At 35.6% G+C, this 25,351-nt stretch overlaps 1 non-coding gene across 1 annotated transcript; it reads right to left on the reverse strand.

Annotated features, from left to right (window-relative positions):
- Positions 1–22,617: 22,617 nt before the first annotated feature.
- On the reverse strand, positions 22,618–22,690 carry TRNAF-GAA (transfer RNA phenylalanine (anticodon GAA)). The gene has a single exon. It is a non-coding gene; the product is annotated as a tRNA-Phe (tRNA).
- Positions 22,691–25,351: the final 2,661 nt, after the last annotated feature.

The raw sequence follows: 25,351 nt of genomic DNA on the forward strand, positions 1-25,351 counted from the left end.
CATAAATCCATTGACAAGCTCCAATAATTTATAGTTCTTATCCTTATCGATGCTCAAAGTGTCTCAAGTTTAACCAGTAGGAGTCTAAGTTTCCTCCTCAATCCTTTTGACATGACTCTGTAGTCTTTAATAGTTTTCTTAATCTACTAATGACAAAATGTTCCAAGCTCATGTGGTACATTTTCTGCCCCAAACCTGGAATCAGTTAGTTCTCCAAGAAGCCCTGGTTTTCTTGTAGTGGAAAATGGTATTTTTAATACCACAATCTGGAAGTCAGGAATATTATTGCTACAGAGAAATCATTGTTTCCAGGTCTTTTGAGTAAACAGAGTTATGAAACAAAAATTATATATATGTGCAAGTTAAAATAAATCATGGATTTAAACTTATACTTCTGATTAAATTGAGGATCATAGAGATTTTACATAATTTCTTATAGCTTACATTTATATCTCCTTCTTCTATGCAAAGAATTTCAATTCTTGAAAACACTGGGAATGAGAAAGGTAGAATAGTATGTAAGTACTCATTTGTTTTATCCTACACTACACAGACACCAATCTCAGGATAGCAATACCAACACTAGCACCAAAAATACAATCATTGTAAATACTTTAGTTGTTTTTTCAGCAAATGTTATCCTTAGGTTATATCCCACTAGGAAATACATGCAAATAATGGTGCTTCAAGGTCACTTGGAATAGTTCTTCTCTGTGTGGTTATACTATCAACTCAGTACATATTTAAGTCTTGAGATTGTTTTTTTAATTTAATCTTGTTTCATAATTATGCAACATATATTATATATGTATTCCAAAGTCAAATCTATAATACAAACAAATGGGTCTAGCTTTTATCCCTGTCCCTTCTACTCTATTCCCTTTCCCTCTATAGACAACCTCCTTTTTATAGTTTATCCTTTCCTTTCTTTTTTTTTTTAAACAAAGTATATCCATATTCCTTCCTGCATCAGATTAAGCGTTCTATATAAGTATTTCCTGTGTTTTTCTTTTTCTCCACAAAACCATATATTCTGCAACATATTTCACAGTAGTTTATCAGTTTTTCTAATTCCTTTACAGCTGCATATAAATTCATTAGGTGGATATACCATAGTTGTTTGTCCAGTTCCGCCTTGATAGATATTAATACTGTTTCTGTCTTTCCTTATTAATAATCATTCTACAGTGACTAGTCATGGTCCTACATCTTTTCATATTTTTGCCAGTATATCTTTGGAATGAAATTTCTAGAAGTTTGGTTGCTGAGCTAAAGGGTAAGTGAATTATTTATTTTGCTTGGTATTGAAAAATGTCCTACCATAGGGTTTGTTTCATCTTCTATTTCTACTACAGTGTATGAAAGTATCTATTTCCTCACAGCCTTGTCAAAATATTATGTTGTCTAGCTTTTCTATATTAACCAACCTAATAGGTGATAAATGGTATTTAAGCACAGTTTTAATTTGTGTGTATATTATGATGGGTGAGGTTGATTACCTTACATCTAGTTAAGAGAAACTTGCATATCTTTGCTAATGAAGCTGGAGGAATAAGGTTCTCTGACTTCAGACTATACTACAAAGCTATAGTAATCAAGACAATATGGTACTGGCACAAAAACAGAAATATAGATCAATGGAACAGGATAGAAAGCCCAGAGATAAACCCATGCACATATGGTCACCTTATCTTTGACAAAGGAGGCAAGAATATACAATGGAGAAAAGACAGCCACTTCAATAAATGGTGTTGGGAAAACTGGACAGCTACATGTAAAAGAATGAAATTAGAACATTCCCTAACACCATACACAAAAATAAACTCAAAATGGATTAAAGACCTAAATGTAAGGTCAGACACTATAAATCTCTTAGAGGAAAACATAGGCAGAACATTCTATGACATAAATCACAGCAAGATCCTTTTTGACCCACCTCCTAGAGAAATGGAAATAAAAACAAAAATAAACAAATGGGACCTAATGAAACTTAAAAGCTTTTCCACAGGAAAGGAAACCATAAACAAGAAAAAAAGACAATCCTCAGAATAGAAGAAAACATTTGCAAACGAAGCAACTGACAAAGGATTAATCTCCAAACTATACAAGCAGCTCATGCAGCTCAATATCAGAAAACAAACAACACAATCCAAAAATGGGCAGAAGACCTAAATAGACATTTCTCTAAAGGACATACAGTTTGGCAACAAACACATGAAAAGATGCTCAACATCACTAATCATTAGAGAAATGAAAATCAAATCCACAATACGGTATCACCTCACACCAGTCAGAATGGCCATCATCAAAAAATCTAGAAACAATAAATGCTGGAGAGGGTGTGGAGAAAAGGGAACCCTCCTGCACTGTTGGTGGGAATGTAAATTGATACAACCACTGTGGAGAACAGTATGGAGGTTCCTTAAAAAATTAAAAACAGAACTACCATATAACCCAGACATCCCACTACTGGGCATATACCCTGAGAAAATCATAATTCCAAAAGCTATATGCACCACTATGTTCATTGCAGCACCATTTACAATAGCCAGGACATGGAGGCAACCTAAATGTCCATTGACAGATGAATGGATAAAGAAGATGTGGCACATATATACAATGGAATATTACGCAGACATAGAAAGGAACAAAATTGAGTTAATTGTAATGAGGTGGATGGACCTAGAGTCTGTCACACAGAGTGAAGTAAGTCAGAAAGAGAAAAACAAATACCTTATGCTAATGCACATATATGGAATCTAAATAAACGGTACTGATGAACCTAGTGGCAGGGCAGGAATAAAGACGCAGATGTAGAGAACGGACTTGAGGACACAGTGGGGGAAGGGGAAGCTGAGACGAAGTGAGAGAGTAGCTTTGACATATATACACTACCAAATGTAATGGATGGCTAGTGGGAAACTGCCGCATAGCACAGGGAGATCAGCTCAATGCTTTGTGACGACCTAGAGAGGTGAGATAGGGAGGGTGAGAGGGAGACTCAAGAGGGAAGTCATATGGGATGTATGTATACATATAGTTGATTCACTTTGTTGTACAGCAGAAACGAACACAACATTGTAAAGAAATTATACTCCAATAAAGATGTAAAAAATAAATAAAAATAATAAATGATGCTGGATTAAGAAAAAAACAAACAATTTCTCTACCCTATTTTTTTATCTTCTCTTTTTATTTTTAGAACTTTTTTATATTAAAAAAATGTAATCCTTTCTTTGTGATATAAAATTAAAAATATTTCCCCCAATTTGTTGTCTTGTTCCTTCATTTACAGTTTTTGTTTTCCATGCTAAATTTTTTATGTAATAAATTTATTTCTCTCTTTTCTTACTGCTACTGGATTTTGAATTATGGTATAAATGTTTTCCCTATTTCTGAGTTATAAAGGAATTCATTCATGTTTGTGTCTAATACTTTTATGGATTCTATTTGTTAACTTAAATTTCAGGTCCTTTTGAACTTTTTCCTTTTTAATGAAATGAAAGATGGATGCAAATTTACCTTTTTTCATATATTTATATATGTCCAATTATCTCAGCATTTTAATTACATGTCTATTTTGTCCTCTTTTTCTTAAGTATATTTTTGGTATTTAGGAGTGTTTGCATTTTTGCTCAAATGGTTATTTTTACACTAATATTTTTACTCACCATCTTAAGCCCTCTTTTTTTGATTATTGTCTAGTGATTCCCCACCATAAATATATTGAAATAGAGTTAAAACCCTTCTTTTCCTTCCCGTTTTTCTTTCCTAACATCTGATTTGAAATAATATCTTTTTATTCTTAAATTAACAACTGTAAGCCAATCAGCAACTTCAAATTCTCTCCCCATTCACCTTTCCTGCTCTGTTTTTGATAATTGTTCTTTACCTATGTTGTTTCTTCTAGCACCTCTGTCTACTTTTACAGGTGAATTTAGAGAGACTCAAAAGTGATGCTGCTCCTACAGACATCTTCCCAGGATTCTCCTCTGCATATTCTTTTTTGACTAATTTAATTTTTTACTTCTTTAAATTAGTAGTTCTCAAAGGAATAAGTTTTGAAAAGTTATGGAGATATTTTGGCTATCACAGTTATTAAGAAGTCCTAAAGGCATTTAGTGGACTGAGGCTAGTGGTACTAGACAGTCTGTAAGGCATAGTACAGTCCTATACAACAAGGAATTATCCCATTTTCCATTTTTGACCCATGTCCATGGCTTTTGAATGCCCTTTTCAATATTCATGTAAGAAAAACCATTGATGATTTTCCAAGCCTAGAATCTAACTCTGTATTATGTATAAATTCAAAATATGTTTTTGCAGATTCATTTCAATATATGCTGAATTTCCAGGAATACAACTACCATGTAACCTGAAAGAAGACTATACTTTGTTTTATTTGGACCTGTACCAAGAGTTTTTCATCATTTGAGAAAATTGTCACTGACAACAACATCACTCACACTATTTGAGTAACCAATGCAAAAAACTTGTGTCAAAGTACATTTGTAGCTGTGGCATTCACAGCAATTCTTCATGCAAATGCAACTGACTACCTCATTTTGTTTTCTAGTGTAGTCATTTCCCCACATTTACATATTTAAATGTGTATTATTTTAATAATAAATTTGTTTAATTGTATATTTTTATTTCTCCTCAGTTCTTTTTAAACTAGAGAACATTATTGATTTTTTTAAAATTATGGGTGAAATTTCATTTCAGTAAATATTATAACATATGTGTTTCAACCTATTGCAGGCAATAAGTATCATAGTGTTGAGAACTAGGGATCTGGATGGTCCTTTAAACCAAAGAATAAGGAAGGAGGTTGTATCTTTGGACCACAGCAGCAACATCCGCAGAGGTGATGACCCAGATGTAAGACCTCACAAAACCCTGAGGGGATGTTTCCCGTCCATAGTCTTGGCAGAAGCAGAGCCCTTTAAAGAGCAATGCTCATGGGGAAGCTTGTTCTCAACGTATCATCTGTGGAAGAGTGAAGAAAATTTAAATAATGACACAGAAAATATTAAGGAACAATTGTGAACTAGGTAAACATCGATTACACACCAGCTGTATAATGAGATTGCATATTGGTCAACTTATGTGATCTAAGTCCTATCTTTATTTAAGGAATGCCATAAACCAGACTTCATTCACCCAATGAGGCTAATGGTCTTTATCAAGCACCTGGTTTTACATGGCACTGTGTTGGATACTGCACAAGAAAAATGAAATGGACAATATTACCTTTACACTGGCTTTTAAGCAGCCACATTTCTACAAGGTTTAAATGTGACAGTATTTAGCTAATAAAATGACTGCTTCTTGCTCTGTAATTCTAGACTTCATGAGAGTAAGCCTTAGCAACACAAAGTTAACCTAATTTGAACTCCTCTGGTTGGGATTCCAGGCTGATGTTGCTCTGTGTCAGTCATTATCTCTGGGTCACAGACAAAAAAAGTATTCAGCCAATCCAGTGAGATAAAGGCAAGATTCAATTGAGTAAGAAAAATGCTGTAAGGTTCTAGTCACAAGTGGCTATATTAGTAGACTGTGATGTTATTTGTAAGTAGAGACACCAGTGATGGATTATCAGTTTGCATTTACTGTGTGATCCACTTGGTAGATCCCAAAGGGCAGCCCATTTTCAAAAGGATTTTGCCCTTGGTAGCAGCACAGTCCATTCACTTTATGATCTCCTCCTAGTTTTCTGACAGCTAAAATTTATATAACACAAACTCCTTGAAATACATGTCTAACTCACTTTCAGAAAACAGCTTCCAATACTTTAGTGGTTTGCAATGGAATAGTCCTCCATTTGGGGTATGATGTGTTTTTAGTTATAATATGTGGAATATCATGATATTGGTTTGCAAATATATGTATATATACATTGGGATATATATATATATATATATATATATATATATATATATATATATATACATATTCAGAAAAATTAACTTCCTCCAGGAAGGAGCTGATACTTATTTCTGTATCTCTAACACTGAGTATTGTAGACATTCACTAAATGTTTGTAGAACTGAATAGAACAAAGAATTAATTTGCAATCTGAAGAAGATACATAAAGTCTATAGAAAACATCTAGCAATGTGGGTAGAGATGGTATCTTGAGCCAATTATCCATTTAACAAATATCTATTCAAGACTGTCTTGTATCTTGGTTAATTCATTTTTCTGTAGCTGCCAAAATGTACTCTAACTAATACAGATTTATATGTCAAACATTATGGTCACATGCATTATTTATTTCAACCATCACAATTACTCTAAGATGAGCAATTTATATATTATCCTCAAATTGTTTGGAAAGAGTAAGAGATTTACCTAAGTTGCTAATGACTGGGAGAGCTTGGATAAATCCAGTTTCTCTGATTCCTTCCCTGGGAAATACAAATGCTACCTTCTTCTTCTACCCTTTCTGGGGCCAAGATCCCTTATGTTTTCAACTCTGCATCCATATTTCTGGCTTATCCAGACATCTCATTCTGCTGCCAGTGCCCACTCTCTGAACAGAAGCACTTGGAGAAGCTCTAGAGAGTTGCATCTGCTTCTTTGCAACACAAACTAAAGGGTCTGGTTAAAAATAGGCCTTTTTAAAATCCAGAGGTCTGAGCACATACGAGGAGCCAAACTATTAAGGGGGAAGATCAGTGAAGCAGCCATAATCACCAGAGTCTGTAGGGGAAAGGAATCTACAAACACTACACCAGACACATTATAAAGGGCATCCCATTTTGTCCTCAGCTCAAACCCCTGAAGAGAGTATTAAAGCTGCCATATTACAAATGAGAAAACCAATGGATTAAGATCCTTGCTAAAGATCACAGAATTTGACCCCGGGTTTTGCTCCATTTCAGTGTGCTGCCTGCTGTTCTGTATCATAAATAATGAGAAGGGCTACTTCTAGACATGGTCAAAGTCTTCTTTCCTTACTCTTTTATTGCTTTCTTTTTATTCGATTTTAATTTTTAATATATTTATCTTTTTTTAAATTATCTATGAATTTGTCAAGGGGAAATGACCCAATAAAATATTTAATAGAATTGGAAATAATGCTGATAAACAAGAGAATATTTTACTTCTCCCTTCCAACACTTCCTGGGTTATAATATCATCTCTAGGCATAGTAACTGTGAAAGGCCCTAAATCTGCACAGAGGTCTTATTTTTAGGGCCTACTCCCATCCCACCCTCCAACTTCTTGATTTAGAATACCTCTGCCATTGTCTTGGCATCTTTCTTATCTATAACATTCTGATAAGGACTAAGCCTCTCCTCATATATACAGTTTAGGTAACCCGACTGTTACAAAGAAGAATCCAGAAAGTCTACAACTTAATTTGGTGGAGCTGTGAAGCATAATTATCAAAAAATAAAGGTAATTTCCCAAAAAGAAAGGTTTTAAAAACCTTTTATATTTCATTTATGAGTAAAGGAAAACAGTGGAAAGATAGGAAGTGTAGTGGTGGTAACTGAGAGACCAGCCCAGTCCAAGATCTGCAAGATCTGCGATTAGATGGCAAACAGTGTGTGGGAAACTAAATCAGGACTAAATCTGAGGTCCCGGGGGACATCAGAAGGGACTTTATTGGTTATTCAGTGTATAACATTTGATTGTGCACAGCAGTTTCTGTCAACTTTAGTGTCCATCTAAAGAGCTCATTAAGATTTCAGACCCCCTGAGTCTCCCTGCTTCGGGTCTACTTACTCCCTGAGAGGTTTCTCTTCACAGTTGATTTGCCCTAACATGTCTGCTTTCAAAGGTCATGGCTTTATGGTCTCAGTATGACTACTAGATATGAATATAATATCCAACTAACCTGATACCACATGAAATTCAACTCAAAGTTGCAAGTGTTTCTAGCCTTTTATAATTGTCTTACCTTCGATAACAAATGTAGTAAATGGCTAAATCTCCCATCTCACATAGAAGGGGAGAACTAGTGTCTGCCTATCACTCCACCCGATATTGACAGGATTGTTTTTCTTGAGGTGCCTGGATTTCAATTAGTCACCTCTCAGGCTGATTTCTTGTTTCCCTTTAATTCATCATCTCACTCACATCTCACTTCTATGAGAATTTTCTCTTACTTGCTTACTGTGACCTAAATGTGGACCAAAGTCCTTTTCATTGATTTCCCTAAATACCACTATTACAAGGCAGATGTGCACTGGAGAAACTTGGGGAATTACAAGACAACATCTTTATCAGGCAATAGTGTTCTTAACTATCTAGAGGGTAGCCTTTCTCAGTGGACCATGCCTGTAACCAGTGCAGTGCCAAGCTATATTGGAGACTGAGGCAAAAGGGAAATAATCAATAATACTGATCCTGTCTTTATTAAATTTTTGATATTTTGTTCACCATAGACTGTTCTGCATTAATTTTTATTTTTTTTTAATTGCATTAAAATATTATTTACCTTGATTACTGACTTTTTTGGTAATCCTTCTAACTTTGTATCAGAGGAAAATGTCTTACTTGCTTCATCCTCATCCTGGTCCATCATCCCAGCTTTTCATTGTTTTCTTAGACTAGCATTCGTAAACCTTACAGTATATTGAAGTCACATGGAAAGCTGCATTGGAAATGTCAGGGGACGATTCAGTAGGTCTAAAGTGGGCCTTAGGGATCTGAATTTTTAATAATTATTGCTATGAGTAGAAATATATTCTCCAAAAACTTATGTTGAAGTCCTATCTCCTGCTACCTGCGAATGTGATCAAACTTGGAAATAGGGTCTTTGCAGAAGTAATTAAGGACAAGGTAACACTGGAGTAAGGTGGGCCTTTAATCCAATATTACTGGTATCCTTACAAGTGGAGATGAGACACAGAGATAAACACACATACTGAGAAGAACACCACTGACGCATAGAGATGAAGGCCATGTGGCTGTGGAAGCAGAGATTGGAATTATGCAGCTGCCAGCCAAGGAACGCCAACAATTCCTGGCAACCTCAAGAAGTTAGAAGAGAGTATGGCCCCTGTGACACCTTGATATCAGACTTCTAGCCTCCAGACTGTGAAAAAATAAATTTCTATTGTTTTAAGACACTCAGTTTGTGGTACTGTGTTATGGCAGCCTTAGGAAGCTAATAAAATCACCTACCTCCCTCAGTAATTCCAATGTGAATGGTCCATAGGATAGCGTCTGATCTTACTCAAAAACTTTGTCAGTCCATCTGTGGAAATTTAAGATTCTCATTGTTTTATTAATTAAACAGAGAGATTTAATGTTCCTTGTCTTATTTCTATAGCTATAAGAGCATAACCTAGAACCTATTTTTCTCAACAAAATTGATTCAGGAAGGTCTGTATATTGGCTGGGTTGAGATTTGAACATGGGTCCTCCAGTATCTTTAGCTTGTTTTCTTTCTGCTATGCCAGGCTGTATCACTTTCCCTAGTCTATTCAAGAGACCCCCTTAAAAGCATACCAAATGAATTTGTCCTTTTTAAAAATAATTTTCATAATCTATTCATAGCTTTCTGTAGTTTCCTTTGTTAAACTGCCATGAGGTAAGGAAATTATTCTTTTCATAACTTTTAAAACATTTTATGTTGCATTATGAATCTGTTTTTCTGTTTCTATTGATGACTTCATTGGAATAAAAACAGTCAAGGATTATGATCTCTCAAAGCACACAAACATAATTTTATAGTCCCAGAGATTGTGACTGCTACAAAATTGCTCATATTAAACACACAATTAAACCTTTTTCTTTTACAAAATTCCTAGGACATGAGGCATTTGCAGAGGTTAATTGGTATCATGTACGTATATGTCTTTCACCTGAAAATCTATATAAATTGGGATACAGAACATTGGATAAGGCAGAAGTTAAGGCATATCGATACAGGGAAGTGGGTTGAAGGAATAATTAGTCAGCAACACCAGTTCCACCTCCACATTCACCTGTCAGAAATCAGGGAAGACTTACAGGCTGCAATAAATTCAAGTCCCCTGAGCCCAGCACACCTTATGAATTCAGATTCATAGAGGGGTCAGAAAGCTGGGCTCCTGCTTTCTCAACCTTCCATGAAACACCATGAAAAGGTTATGCAACATTCTCTTTCCTACTCTACAGGAATGAAGAAGAAAAATAAAATTAATTTCAGGGAGCTTTGTCTTTAATCTCAAACCATTCATTCATCCAAAAAATCATCACTATAGTTCAGGAACTGTGATGAGAATATAAAGATGAGAACATAAAGTCCCTTCTCTCATGTTTCTAAATAACCACATCCATAAGAGAATTGATATGCACTGTAGCAGAGGTATAAGAAAAATGCAATGGGAAATAGCTTAATAGGGAGGCATCAAAGAAGCTTTACAAACAGGGTCACTTTTTTAGTGGAAACCTGAAAATGAGTAAGACTCTAAAGGATTCAGAAGTTGAGGGCTGAGAAGAAATCAAGGTACTTTAAAGCAAGGGTGTCCTTTAAAAATTTCTATGATGACGAAAATGTTCTGTATCTCCACTATCCAATACATGTGGCTATTGGGCACTTAAAAATGTGCATAGTGTGACCAAGGAATGGCATGTTTCATTTTATCAATATTAACTAGTTTATAATTAAATTTAAATCATTAGCGGCTACTTACTGGACAGCATAGCTTTAGATAAAAGAAACAGTTTGTTCAAAAGAACAGAAATCTAAAAGCATGGCTTCCTGTCACAAAGTAGCAAGTGTTTAAGGGGATGAGGTATGGGATTTTGATAGGAATGGTGGAAAGCGGGAGGTGATAGGGCTAGAGATGTTGGTTGGGCTTGAATTACACATGGTCTTATATACCAGTAATATATCAGAGACATTGAACTTGATCTTTCAGGTCGTTAGTGCCATAGAAACATTTTGAATGAGTGCTATGGTATGATTTCATTTTAGATAATTACACTGGCTTTGGTTGGCTTTTATAAGTATTTAGCACAGTGTTTAGTATTTGGAGTCGTATTAATTACATAGTTTAAGGTAAGGGGGTCAGGGCCCACTTGGGTTATGGGCATTTCTCACTCCCCAGCTACAGCCCTGGGATTTCAAAAAGGAGAATATTGAAGTTTATAAGTAATATTTTGGCTGCTTGATATTTCTCCCAACTTTCTTTCAGGTTCTTAAACAATCATAGTATATGGTAAAAACTTCATTCAACTGTTTTCCTAGGATATAAGCTCATTAAGCACATGATAGGCACAGATTTCTTAATACAGGGAACTGATCTCCTATTGGTTTCATCTCTAACCCTTAGGTAGCCCCTGGCACCAAGGTACTCATGATGTCTTAATAGTGAATACGGTTGGTTTTGTGGGTTATGAAAAGAATGCTTTAGATTAATGACCATTCTTTTCCCTTCCAAAATCAGTCTCTTACTTTTCTTGGACATATTTTCTAGCTCTGTTTTTAAAAGAAAAAGTCATGGATATGAAATGAAGTAACAACATTGTTTAGAATAAATTTGTCATTTATAAAAGCTTTATAGCAGTGCCCAAGGCAGAGACTCCAGAACCAGACTGCTCTAAACTGATTCAGACCCCAGGGTGCCATTTCCCAGTGGTATGCACATTGCTAGGTTACATAAACATTCTGTGTTCTAGCTTTCAGAGATGGAAATAATTGTACTTAAATCATTGTTCCAAGAATTACAGGAGTTATATGAAGAATTAACTCAGTTCCTGGTTAATGGTAAGTACTTAATACATGTTAACCATTGCTATTACAAACCCAAGCTTTCTTTGGTCCCCTCTCTGATCATGGTCTCCAAAGATTCTAAGAGAAATTCTGGTTTTGTATTACAGTAAAAAAAGTTAATTTGGACCACCCTCTCCTCCATTACAGACAAAGAACATGAGTGTAAAGTACATTAACACCTCAGATTAGATTTAAAGGAAAATCCTCTTGACACTGATGATTTTTTACATTTAAAAATTACTTTCTGAGAAACAGCATGGTCACTACTTCCTACAATGAATTTTAAACATGAAATGAAATTTCACAGGTCAGAATCTGCTGGAATCAGGCACCATATGATCTTCTGGATTTTTCTTTAGGAACCAACTGGAGCTAGAGACAGGCTGCAAATGGCAAGAAAGGCATACATCAGAACTGGGCTCCTGCTCTACTGCGGGTTGAATTTGACAAATCACGTAACAAACAAGTAGAGCAAGCTTAACATTTTTTACAAATTCATTGGAAAGTAAAATCAGTGAACTGATAACTGATTTGATGTGTTTTGAAAGTAATGGAGATGAAGGAGTTGAAATTGAAACTGAACTTCCTGCCTCGGTAACTATATGATGTCATTCACAGAGATAAAGTTGTTGTTTATTCATTCAACAAAGAGTTAACAAGTGCCCACTCAATTCCTGACACTCTTCTAATGAAAATAAAACAGCAGTGAGTGTTTCAAAGGCCTCACTGTCATTAAGCTTGCATTCAAGATGGGAAAACAGATCATAAATGAGTTCAGTTTGTGACATATTGAGTTAAAGGTACCCATTAAATCTCAAAGTGGAAATGTCCAGATGGCAACTTGTTACATGGTTAAAGCTAGAAGAGAGCTCTAGGTTATAGACAGAGATCAGGAGCCATTAGGACATAAATGGCTGTTGAGATGATGGGAGAAAATGAGATCCCCAGAGACAGATTATAAGGATAGAACCTTGAGAAACACACAATGTAAAGGAAGAGAAATCTTGTAAGGAAACAAAAGAGGAAGCCAAAGAAATGGATGCAAAGTCAGGAATGCAGGATACCATGGAGACGCAGTGAATAGAGGGTTTTAGAAGAAGGGACCAGGCAATGGCATTGAATGTGCCAAGAAGTCAAGGACTGGGAGGCCTTCACTGAATGCAACATCAGGAGAGAGTGGGCTCACCTAGCTCATAAGGGAGGAAGCCAGGTTTAATTGAGAGGAGGGATGGTTGGGAAGTGAGTTGGAGGAAACCATACATGTAGACATCTCTCTCAGAAAATAGGATTTTGAAGAGGAGAAAGCATAGCGAAGTTTAGATACATGAGAACATTTAAATGTTCTGAGGAGAACAAGTGAGAAGAGAGAGAAATTACAGACAGGACAGAAGGGAAATAGTTGATGGGCAGAGATTCAGAGGAATAAGAGTAAGGGATGAGCCCTGAACGTGGAAAAGAAACACCTTCACTGTAAGGGATCAGAAGGAGGAAGGATGTGGGTTTTGTGTATGGTAGGGAATGAGCGAAGACAAACCTGTAGAGGTAGGAAGAGGACCTTATACTCTGCATTCTGTTGTACTTTATCTTATAGGAGATGTAGATCCTTTAAGGCTTTAAGCAAGGAAATGCATGGTCAGGTTTGTCTTTCACTTATATTAATCTGGCAGCAGAGTCAAGAATGCATCTGAGGGGAACAAGGCTTAAAATAAGCAGACCAGTTTGGAAGACTCTGGAATAATCTGACAGTTGCAAAGATCCTGAGTCCATGTGGTCGTAAAAAAGGATGGAAAAGAGGGTTCAGATCATATTCAAAGTTAAGCTGGTCAATGTTAATGATTGGTTAGGTGTGGTGAATGAAAGAGAAGGAAATCAAAATGATCCTCAGATGACTGGCAAGTTCATGAGAGAGTCATTAACTGATGACAGAGAAGACATGAGGAGAAAGTTTAGGGAGAGGATGTTAACTGTGGGAATGACCAGTGATGTGTGTATAAATTATCCGGTGGAGATGTCCAGCAGACAGTTGGATATGTAAATCTGAGGCTGAGGAACTGGGCTAGAGGCATATTCACCTATAGTAATACTCATATTTATTTACACTTGACTGCATGCAGGTACTTTACTTACACTACTTTATTCTCACATCAACTCTGTAAGACAGATATCATAATTCCCACTTTATACAGAAAGTAGCTTTTCTTTAATCACTGAGGTAATGAGTGGTAGGATCATGACTCAAGACCTGTGAGAAGTCATCAGTGCCTATGTGCTAAATGAAGCCACAGACAAAGCCGCACTAGCCCAAGGATAGTGTGTAGGAACAAGAAGGGGGTAAGCATTCCTAAGTGAATAATATATTTTAAAGAATGAGCAAAAGAAGAGACTAAGCCAGCAACAAAGGAAGATTGTCTATTCACTGGAATATGGCAGAAAATTTCATACTCTCTCTATGCTTGCTACACAACCATCCTATCTCAATGTTCTAATGTACAGGCATTCTGTACATATCCAAACTGTACATATCCTTGGTTGCAGCAAAAGTAAATTTTACACATTAATTAAAATTTGGCCACACAACTTTGAAGGCCTTGGAAGACCATTTGATAACTATGGCTAGTCTCTGCCTGGTTTTCCACCTTAGAATTGGCATCTGGCCTCATTTAGTTGTGGCACATTGCCAGGCTTCAAATTCTAGGTGCAAACTTCCATCCCAAGACTGCTCCACTGGACATAGAATTTCATTTGGCTGGACACTCTTTCCCTGCAATTCAAGCCCCCTAAGAGTTCTCTGACTCTGCACAGAGTCTTATGTTCTGCACAAGGTCTACTCTCTTACTGAGCAGCTACAGCCTCAAGGAAGAGCTCAGTCCTTCTTTCTAGTGATTTTCTCAGTCAATGCATTAGTCTTTCTTGTAATTAGAAAGGTTATTGCTGTTATTTCTTATGCTGCGTAAGAATCTTCACTGCCATCCCTAAATTATAATCAGTTTTCTAAAAGAGTGCTATAAGGAGTTCCCTGCTGCTGCTGCCTCGCAAGAAAACTGCAGGGAATATGAATGAGTTTAAGCTTTGATAAATTTCTTTGGCAAAGTAGGGCCTCATGCTAAGTGACAGCTCAAAAATTGCTGGGAATGTTTCAGAATTCCAGTTTGGTCCTACCTGAGTGTGGTCATAGTGGGGGTGATTGATAGTCTGGCCTGAGAAGCAGCTTAGCACTGTCTCATAAAATGTGCTGGAAAGACCATTTAACTATGTTAAACCTCGTGACTTTGTGTTCTGTGGAACTGGAATGGCCTCATAAATCAGACATGCCTGGTTTCAATAGCTCCAATCAAAGGGAAAAAGAAAGAAAAAGACACTATATTTGTGTAAGGCTGTCCTACAAGTGTCTTAGAATAGTAAGAGTGTCTTTTTGAAATGTTTACACTCATGTGCACACACTCCCAACACATAAAATCAAAGACAGGGTCATTTTCTTTTCTTTTCTTTTTTTTTTTGTCTGATCAAGATGAACTTTCTATTTCAATGCAATCTCTCTCCTCCATTCTGTTGTGATTGAGCACAGAAAAAAGGTAACTTTTTCTTCTTCTCATTACCCCACAAGCTGAGCACAGTGGCCTTCATGGGGTGGGTAATCAAGCCAGTAAGGCAGCACCCTTGACAAAGATCCTGAAAGATATATGGTGTAATCACCCGGCTGGGGCTGGGCCGCAGCTGGATGATTCTGCCTGGTCGACCTGTGTGAAACTGCAGGCAGCCATCATTTAAATTGGGTTTGTCTGATTGGCAAGTTGAAAATCCTTTAGGACAAGACGGAATTTATGACAAGATAGGTATTTGATTATAGTTTCACTTTATTGGTCCATCAAATGCAGCGCCACTAATGTAGACATATTTAACTCAGGAAAACTTTGAAGATCCTCTCGCCTCTTTTTATTGATGTCAATTTAAACTAATAAAGTGAGAAAGATTGAAAAATTGGACATGACTGAGCCTTCCACTCTAGACACTCCCTACCTGTTCACCTCTGAACATTCAAATGACCACCCATGAGTCCCTCAGAAATCCATTTTTGAACTTTTAAATCTCAGCCTATCTGTCACTCTTACCTGAATATAAAACATCTAAGAAGTTTACATTTTCTTTCGCTGTGGTTTGTTTTTATTTGTATTATATCAATGTACATATTATTTTCAAGAGAAATTGTGTAGCAGATTGTATTAAGGGGCAAATAGATATATATAAAGTGTATATGCATATGTGTGTATATGTGTATGTATATATATATAGTCAACACATATGCACTTACAGAAAAATACATTTAACTTAAAAAGACAGTACAGCTTACTGATACTGTTCCTTCTGCAGCGGTAATTTGAGAATGACAATGTCATCTAGAATTAGCTGATTGGAGAGTGTTTAGGTTACATCTAAATTATATGAAAATAGTCAATTCTGAAAGAAAAAAAATATATATATATATATTCAGCTAGCTATCTTTGTTGTGTAGAACAAAAAAGTTTGATTACATTTTCACATTTCAATTGACTGTGCAATATCTTATAGTAATTTAAAATAAAAATTAACTCTATTGTGGTTCAAGACTCTATAAACCTGTCTAAGGAGAATACCAGTCCCCCGTGGACCCACACAAAGGGGCTGGCGACACACTATGTAATAGTTACCCAGCTTGTTGACACATCCCTCTGAGAAGTTTATCTCCCAAAAAGACTGAAAGAAACAAATGATGGATTTTTTTTTAGAATGCTTAAAGCAGACATATTTCCCCACATGGAGGGGAAAAATCAGGTTGAATAACATTTTTAAAATGCTAAATTATATCTGTTTCTTTGTTTATTTAATAATTATTTATTGAGCTCCTACTATATGCTAGGCACTATAGAGAGTACAGACAAGACAATGCCTCTGCCTTCATGGAGCCACACTAGCAAACTCTGTGTATAACTAGTTGTAAACTAAATGGAAATATACAGTAGGCTGTGAGACCCCCAGAAACTCAAACTATGATTGAGCAATATAACAAGTCCTTGAAAGACTCAATGTCAAAGAACACTGGTGTGAACCATAAGTGTTAAGAGAAGGTCAGAGAAAACTCAGGTTGGTGGGAAATGGAACAGTGAGAAAGACCTCATTGGGAGATGTGGCTTGATCTGGACTTTGAAGAGTGGGCATCACTTGGACAGAGAAGAGAGGGAAGGTCATGTAAGACAAGAAGGAAACAGCAAGGACAGTGAGTGGGGAATGAACATTGTTTGGAGGACAGGAAGGAAATGAGGTAGCTGAAATGTAGGGTGGAGTATTAGATGAGGGTGGATGAGCAAGACGGTACCTAAAAAAGAGAGGCCTTAGTGCTGTGTTCACACATGTGGACTTACTTGGTCATTGGCAATGGGGAACCACTGAGTTTTAATCACAAATGGAGTCTTTATATATATACTCTATATTTTTCCCTGCTTTGTGAAAACTACACATTTTTTTTTTTATTTCTAAGTAATGACTTGAGACTAAAGTAGAGAAAGCATTAACAAGTTAAATCAACCATACTTACTTTGGTATGAAAAATGTAAGAAGGAAAAAGTCTGAAAACAATGGCTAAATTGACATGGATTTTAACGAAATTCTCTCTCCCATGTGTTCATTAATATATGTTTTTATAAATAGGTGGGTACAATTCAACCAGAGAATAGCTATGAGCTTCTATAGAAATACCACAGAGTGCAATCTGATTAAATTTCCACCCACCACAACTCCCCACTCTTCTAATAATGAATTCTGGGCTCCTCTATACTGGTGTTTCTTAGTACAAAAAGAAAACAGAAATGAAATACTAAAGCTTGAACAGAAAAGAATTGAACTTCCTGAAATTAGTCTAGGTAAGTCCAAGAAGGTGAGTTAAAGCACTTCATTTTATTATCAAGACTGACAATGTGATTTGTTTTAGAGTGAGTATCTTGGAGGGGAGGCAGGTTCCTGATGGCTAGAAAAATATTTACGTTTTTACTAATTCATTCTTATGTTTTCTCGTTTAATTCTGATATTTTGCATGAGCTATTTGGCTTAAACAATAAAAGTTTCATTAAACTCAACTTGGTAGAATTATGCCATATTGCTTTACCTGTTGGTTGATAGTAATGATATTAACATTAATAATAGCTACCTTTGGCTTTCCTTGGTGGCGCAGTGGTTGAGAGTCCGCCTGCCAATGCAGGGGACACGGCTTCGTGCCCCAGTCCGAGGAGATCCCACATGCCGCAGAGCGGCTGCGCCCATGAGCCATGGCCGCTGAGCCTGCGCGTCCGGAGCCTGTGCTCTGCAACGGGAGAGGTCACAACAGTGAGAGGCCCGCATACCGCAAAAAATAATAATAATAATAGCTACCTTTTATTGAAACTTTACCAAATTCCAGCTGCTCCAAGCACTTTATATGCATTATCTCATTTAACTCTCACAATATTCCTATGAGTTATCCTCTTTCATTTCACAGACAGAGAAACTAAAGTTTAGAGAAGTTAAGAATAGGCAGTTGCCACTTTGCACACTAGTTTGGGGTCATAAAAATGACCATACAAGAAATCTTGCAAAACAATCTTAATAATCAATGGAACATATTACTCTTATTTTGTGACCTTTAAAAACGTTTTTCAAAACATTAAGAACTCTATAACTGTCTGTTATAAATGTATAGCAAAATGAAAAATAGTAAAACAATATTTATTTAGGACACTGTAATTTAAGAGAATTAAAGTGTTTAGTTTCTTCAAAAAATGTATCCAGAGTAGTTTGAACAGTGCTTACCCTCTTGTTATATAACATGATACAGAGTGAGCATCTTTTCTATTCCTTGTAAATTGTCATACTGTTTCTGTTTGGATGACCTTCTAACATTTCACCTTTTCCTCATTTCGTGTTGTGAAATATCTCCAAGAACTCCTTTAATGTAAAGTTTATTGCTGACATCATGTCCTCTGGGATATCTTTATTCTTTTCATCACCACCAATTTCTTCATTTTTGTCCATAAGCTCATCTTCACTAAGTTCTTTGGACTGTGTGTCTGGAGTCTCTTGAATGGTGTCAGTGTCAGTATTCTCAAGGTTAGCTGTTTTTTTAATAAACCCATTTATGTTCAGTTCGTTTCCAGAAATATCATTTTATTTCTTTGCTGCACTTTCATCTTTCTTGGTCAGTTTCCTCTTTTGTTTATTCATTTTTGTAAAAACTCATCTTGGTTTATCACTAGAACACAAGAAGTCAACACAGCTACTTGATGTGTAGTCTGAGAAGCTAGTAGTGAATTTTATAAGTTATGCAATTACTCACAGTCAATATACTGAAGTAACTTAAATTTGAACCATGTTGTTGAAGGACTAGTATTATTAAACTAAACAGTGGGAATTTAAATTTATGCATATCAGAACTGAGCAAAGTAAGGACTTCCTGCAATTGCTTAGATTGATACAACTGGTAGAGACAAGGCCAAGATTTGAATTCTAGTTGGCTTAGCTCCTAAGACCATGCTTTGTCTAATGCCTTACCATTGATTTAGAAATGCATGTCTCTCCAGAGAGAGACAAAATTTATTTTTTCTGGAGGAGGTATGGGTAAAGGAGAGGTAGAGGGAGGGAGTTTGGAGGAAGAAAGCAGTGCTGATGGAGGTGGAAGGAAGAAGAATAAAGAGGGAGGGAAAGAATAAAAGCAGGAAGGAGGGGAAAAGGGAAAGAGTGAGAAAGAAAAAGCAAGCCAAAGAGCATGCAAGAGCAGGAGAACAAAAAGAACAGACAAGAGCAAATGAGAGTGACAAAAAGAAAAGGAAATAGAAACCAGAGGAGAACAGAGTTCAGTTTCCCATCATAGTGACTCAGTGGTCAGTGTGAAATACCAGAAAATTGTTATGTAGAAACTGTTCCCTGACCTCCTTCCTCACCTAAACTCTGAGCTCCTTAATGACCAAAATGAGACCATTTTCATTTCCTTGTGCCTAGAACACTACCTGACTCAACAGTGCATATTATCAAATAAGCTTCAAAAATATAATACTGCCAACAGGGCATTTTAAATGATCTTTTGTTATTTAATAATTGATGTAAGAATAAAAGTACATAATATGAAGTAATCATCTCACCCCTTTACCACAATAAATTCTACATTATGAGACAACTATAAAATTTTAATCAAAGAAAATCAACAGACTATAGGATTAAAAATATTATGTCCATCTTTAGAGAAATGACAATTATAAACAATAAATAATCTACAGATTCAATTGCATAAATATTTAAATCCCTGGTACAATAAAGAATAACATAACTAAAATATGAGAGAAAACAAAAGACTAAGAAAATATTTGCAGCAAACATGAATGCTCATAAAATTTGACACAAAAATACTTACACCCAATGAGTAAACAAAGGATATGAAAAGACAGTTCACACAAGAGGAAAGACAATTGCTAAACCAATATTTAATAGTCTCTGAAACCACCAAAAATACCAAGAGAAACAGGGTATTGTTTTTCACATGGTACATTAACAAATATTTTAAGTAAAAATCCATAATCCTGACCAACATATTTTTAACTATATACACCAATAGGGGAAATTTAATTTGTTCAACCCTCTTGAAAAGTAATTTGGAAATGTACTTTATGAGGTTAAAAAAATGTCATACAATTTGACCCAGTAAAACTATTCATAGGAATATCTTAATAAAAGAATAAATTATGTGGAAAACACATAGGCATAAATATTTCCATTGCAATATTATTTACAAGATGAAAAATGGAAGGGACAACTACAGAGTTGTATGAAATATTATACTGTCATAAAATTAATATAAAAACAAGAAAATTGTGATAAATTATAAAAGAATAAAACAAAATACATTTTATGAATGTCATTCTAAATATGTATTCTAAACACATATGACATTCTAAATATGAAGACATAGAATATGTACACATAGAAATAAAATCCAGAAAACAATATGGCAAAATTGATTGGAGGTTAGTGGTATTTAGATATTTTTAATTCATAATTTTTATAATTATTTTGCTCAATGCATTAGAAAATGGTATATTTTGACATCATACATCTTGGTGAGCTCATTCTTACCAGAAGCTGACAGTAGCCACTTATTGAGTAATATGAACTGAGAAAATGATCAAAAAAATATTTCTCAAGGTAAAAGTGTAGCCACAAAGAAAAATCTGTAATAAAAAGTTCTCTTTTCCTATGCCTTATCATAATAATCTGAATACCAAAAGACAAAGACTTAAGTTAGATTCCCCCCACCCAAAAAAAAGGGACACTCTGTTTTTTGAAACTTCCTAAGAGGACACAAAATTAAAAATACCCCCAAAGAACATTATTTTCAATGAGCATATTTAAGCCATTTAAAACCCAAGCTCCATATTTTTAATCAGTGAGTTAGTCATTTCAAACAGATTTTCTTCATTTTGCCTCAAATTAAACTCTGTTGTTAACAACCAATCAAACTATTTATTCTGGATAATCATGTAAATACTAAATAAAGATGGTTATATGGCTTGATGAGGTGATGCCCAAATCACCTACTTGCTGGCTTAGTTATGAATGGAAATGAAATGCATGGAACTACCACATAAAAATATTCTCAAACACGTTATGTTTCCAATCAATTGTTTTATTATCCCCAGTGCCTTAGAGTTTCATGTTATTAATACCAATATATTTTCATCAGTTGAATCAATAAGGCTGTGGTGTAATGAATGTTTCATGCTCAGTCTTGAGGATAATAGAAATACTGACAGACTGAAAAATGACTGGAATTTCCTTCTGCTCTAATCTAAGTCATTATAGTAGCTACAGGGTTGTTATCCAGGCAGCTCTTACATCCCTTCACAGCTCAGTGGCATTTATTGCTTCCTACAACTTCACAGGCTCTCACATGACAGTCACTGCAAGATGGTAGACAAAGCTCAGCTTTTCTGGGGATTGGATGGCTGAGCCCTGACAGAGTCCCTGTAAAGGAGCTCCTTGGCCACAGAAGAAGAAGGCATCTCTCCCTGTCCCATGGGAAGGAGAAGGCATCATCTCCTCCTATCTGCAGAGAAATGGAGCTCTTCTCACATCCTCTTCCTGGGGAAATGGTTCAGAGACAAGTATAGCCAAACACCAGAAAGCCTGTCTGTGTGTTGCTCAGCTGGAGAAACAGAAAACTGCTGTACAATGTAGTGAGTGCCATGATAAGGATTGGAAATGGTGCTTCATGAACCCATAGAAAACATACCTAGAGAAGATTTCCCAAAAGATGTGAATAATAAATTAACTGACTTATTAAGAATGAGAAGGAGTTAGGCAGAAGAAAAAGAGAAAGGAAAGAACTAGGGAGAGATGAAACTCTGTGTGAATCATTAATATAGTGGTAGATAAAGCATACAAATTCTCTACACATTTGGATACTAGTTAAGAGTGTGTGGGGGAGAGAAGATATATAGACATATATACATATATATCTACAATGTATATTTAAGAAATATGTGCTTGAAAGGTCATTTTGTACCAACCACATGCCAGGCCTCTGGCATCAAACTGTTCATTTATTTAACAAGTAGTTATCAAGAATTTTAGTGGTCATTTTAAATAAGTTAACACACAGAAAAAGCTTAAAGTATAGCTTGACATATAGCAAGTACTCAAGATAAGTTAGCTATTATTATTACAGTCAGGAAGTACTAAGGTATTGGGGGTTTAGTAAAAAGGCCCACCAGGGCACCTGACACCACCCCTCCCTGAAAAGTCATAGACCCACTCAAAACATAATAACCAAATATTCCCCTTAAAGCTTATATTTTGGTTAAGACTGCCAGGAAACTCTATTTAGTGCAAAAACCCAAAACTACTGCTGAAACCCAGGATGGAACCAGGGACCTTTAGATCTTCAGTCTAACGCTCTCCCAACTGAGCTATTTCAGCTTGTTCAGGTGATTTCTCCTGAATAACTATAATGGAATAATACTTGTTTTATAATATAAAAACAAAACAATATTCAGAGTCAGCTGGAGGTAGGTATTTAACAAATCTTCAGAGATGATGAGGTAAGATCCCTGTTTACAAGCTAGACGTAATAACTAATTTCACTTTTCTCAGTTCTGTGTTTAACTGCCCTGCAATCTGTTTTTTTCCATTTAAAAATAAATCATGGACTTTTTTCATGTCCAAAAAAAAAAAAGAAATATGTGCTTGATAAACAATAAAGCAGAGTAGAGGAATGAGAAGATTGAGGAAGGATATTTCTGACAAAATCATCATGGAAGACAGCTCTGAGGAGGTGGCATTTGAAAAAAATTTGAATTAATTGAGGGGATAAAACATGAATTGGCTTGGGAATATGGAAATGAAATGAAATGCATAGAACTACTACATTAAAATATTTGGTGTGAACAAGGGAAGAAACAAAAAGATGAAGAAAAGAAGAGAGAAGAATAACAAAAACAACTGGAAAATAAGTAATGAAATGGCTGTAAGTAAATATTCATCAATAATTACATTAAATGTCAGTGGACTAAAATCTCCAATCAAAAGACATAGGGTGGCTGATTGAATAAAATAAAAAGACCCTTTAATATGCTGGTTACAAGAGACACCCTTCAGGGCCAAGACATACAAACTGAAAGTGAGGGGATGGAGAAACATACTTCATGCAAATGGAAGTGACAAGAACGTGAGGGTAGCAATACTCATATCAGACAAAATAGACTTTAAAAGTCTATAACAAAAGACAAAGAAGGGTATAATGGAATGATAAAGGGATCAATACAAGATGTGGATGTTACAATTATTAACATATATGCACCCAATACAGGAGCACCTAAACCTATAAAGTAAATATTAACAGACATAAAGGGAGAAATTGACAATATAATAACAGTAGGAGACTTCAACACTGCACTTACATCAATGGGTAAATCATCCAGACAGAAAATCAGTAAAGCAACAGTGTTCTTAAATGACACAATAAAGCAGTTGGATTTTTTTTTTTTTTTTTTTTTTTTTTTTGTGGTACACAGACCTCTCACTGTTGTGGCCTCTCCCGTTGCAGAGCACAGGCTCCAGACGCACAAGCTCAGTGGCCATGACTCACAGGCCCAGCTGCTCCATGGCATGTGGGATCTTCCCGGACCGGGGCACAAATCCGTGTCCCCTGTATCGGCAGGCAGACTCTCAACCACTGCGCCACCAGAGAAACCCAAGCAGTTGGATTTAATAGATATCTACAGAACTTTCCACCCCCAAAACAGCAAAATACACATTCTTTTAAAGTGCATATGGAACATTTTCCAGGATAGAGTGTGTGTGAGGTCACAAAACAAGCCTCAATAAATTTAAGAGGATAGAAATTATATCAAGCATTTTTCCAAACACAATGGTATGAAACTAGAAATCTATTACAGAAAGAGAAATGGGAAAAGTGCAAACATGAGAAGACTAAATAACTTGCTGCTAAACAGCCAATGGGTCAATGAAGAATTCAAAGAGGAAACCAGAAAATACCTCAAGAGAAATGAAAATGGAAACACAACTTTCCAAAATTGATGGGGTACAGCAAAAGAAGTTATCAGAGGTTTGTTTATAGTGATATAGGCCTTCCTTAAGAAGAAAAAAAAAAACTCAAATAAACAACCTAACATATCATCTACAGAAATTAGAAAAATAAGAACAAACAAAGCCTAGTCAGGAGAAGGAAGGAAATAATAATATTTTTTTAAAAAAAGAGAAGAAATGAATAAAATAGAGATTTAAAAAAATAGAAAATATCAAAGAAACAGCTGGTTTGCTTGAAAAGATAAACAGGATGGACAAACCTTTAGCCAGGCTTACCAAGACGTAAAAAGAGAGGACCAAATTAACAAAATAAAAATGAAAGGGGAAAAATAAAACACAGATACAAAAAAAAAATCATAAGAGAATACTTCAAACAGTTATATGCCAACAAATTGGACAACCTAGAAGAAATGGACAAATTTCTAGAAATATTCAGCCTCCCAAGACTGATTCATGAAGAAACAGACAATCTGAACAGACTGATCACTAGTAGTGAAACTGAAATTTTAATTTAAGAAGCTCCCAGCAAACAAAAGTCCAAGACTTGACTACTTCACAGGGAAATTCTACCACACATATAAAGGAGAGATAATACCTATCCTTCTCAAACTATTCCAAAAAACTGAAGAGAACAGAACACTCCCAAATTCATTCTACAAGGCCACCATTACCTTGATACCAAATCCAGACAAAAACACTACACAAAAAGAGAAAATTACAAGTCAATATCTTTGATGAATATAGATGCAAAAATTCTAAACAAAATATTAGCAAACCAAAACCAAAAATAAATAAAAATGGTCATACACCATAATCGTTTAATTTATTCCAGGGAGGAAAAAGTGGTTAAATATTTACAAATCAAGCAATGTGATACACCACTTTAACAAAAGGAAGGGTAAAAATTACATGATCATCTCAACAGTTACAGAAAAAAAGCATTTAACAAAATTAAACATCCATTCATGATAAAAAATCTCAACAGGAGACCTTTAAGATAGCAGAGGAGTAAGACATGGAGAACACCTTCCT

This window comes from Pseudorca crassidens, chromosome 9 (assembly GCF_039906515.1).
Source record: "Pseudorca crassidens isolate mPseCra1 chromosome 9, mPseCra1.hap1, whole genome shotgun sequence".
NCBI classification, from domain to species: Eukaryota; Metazoa; Chordata; class Mammalia; order Artiodactyla; family Delphinidae; genus Pseudorca; species Pseudorca crassidens.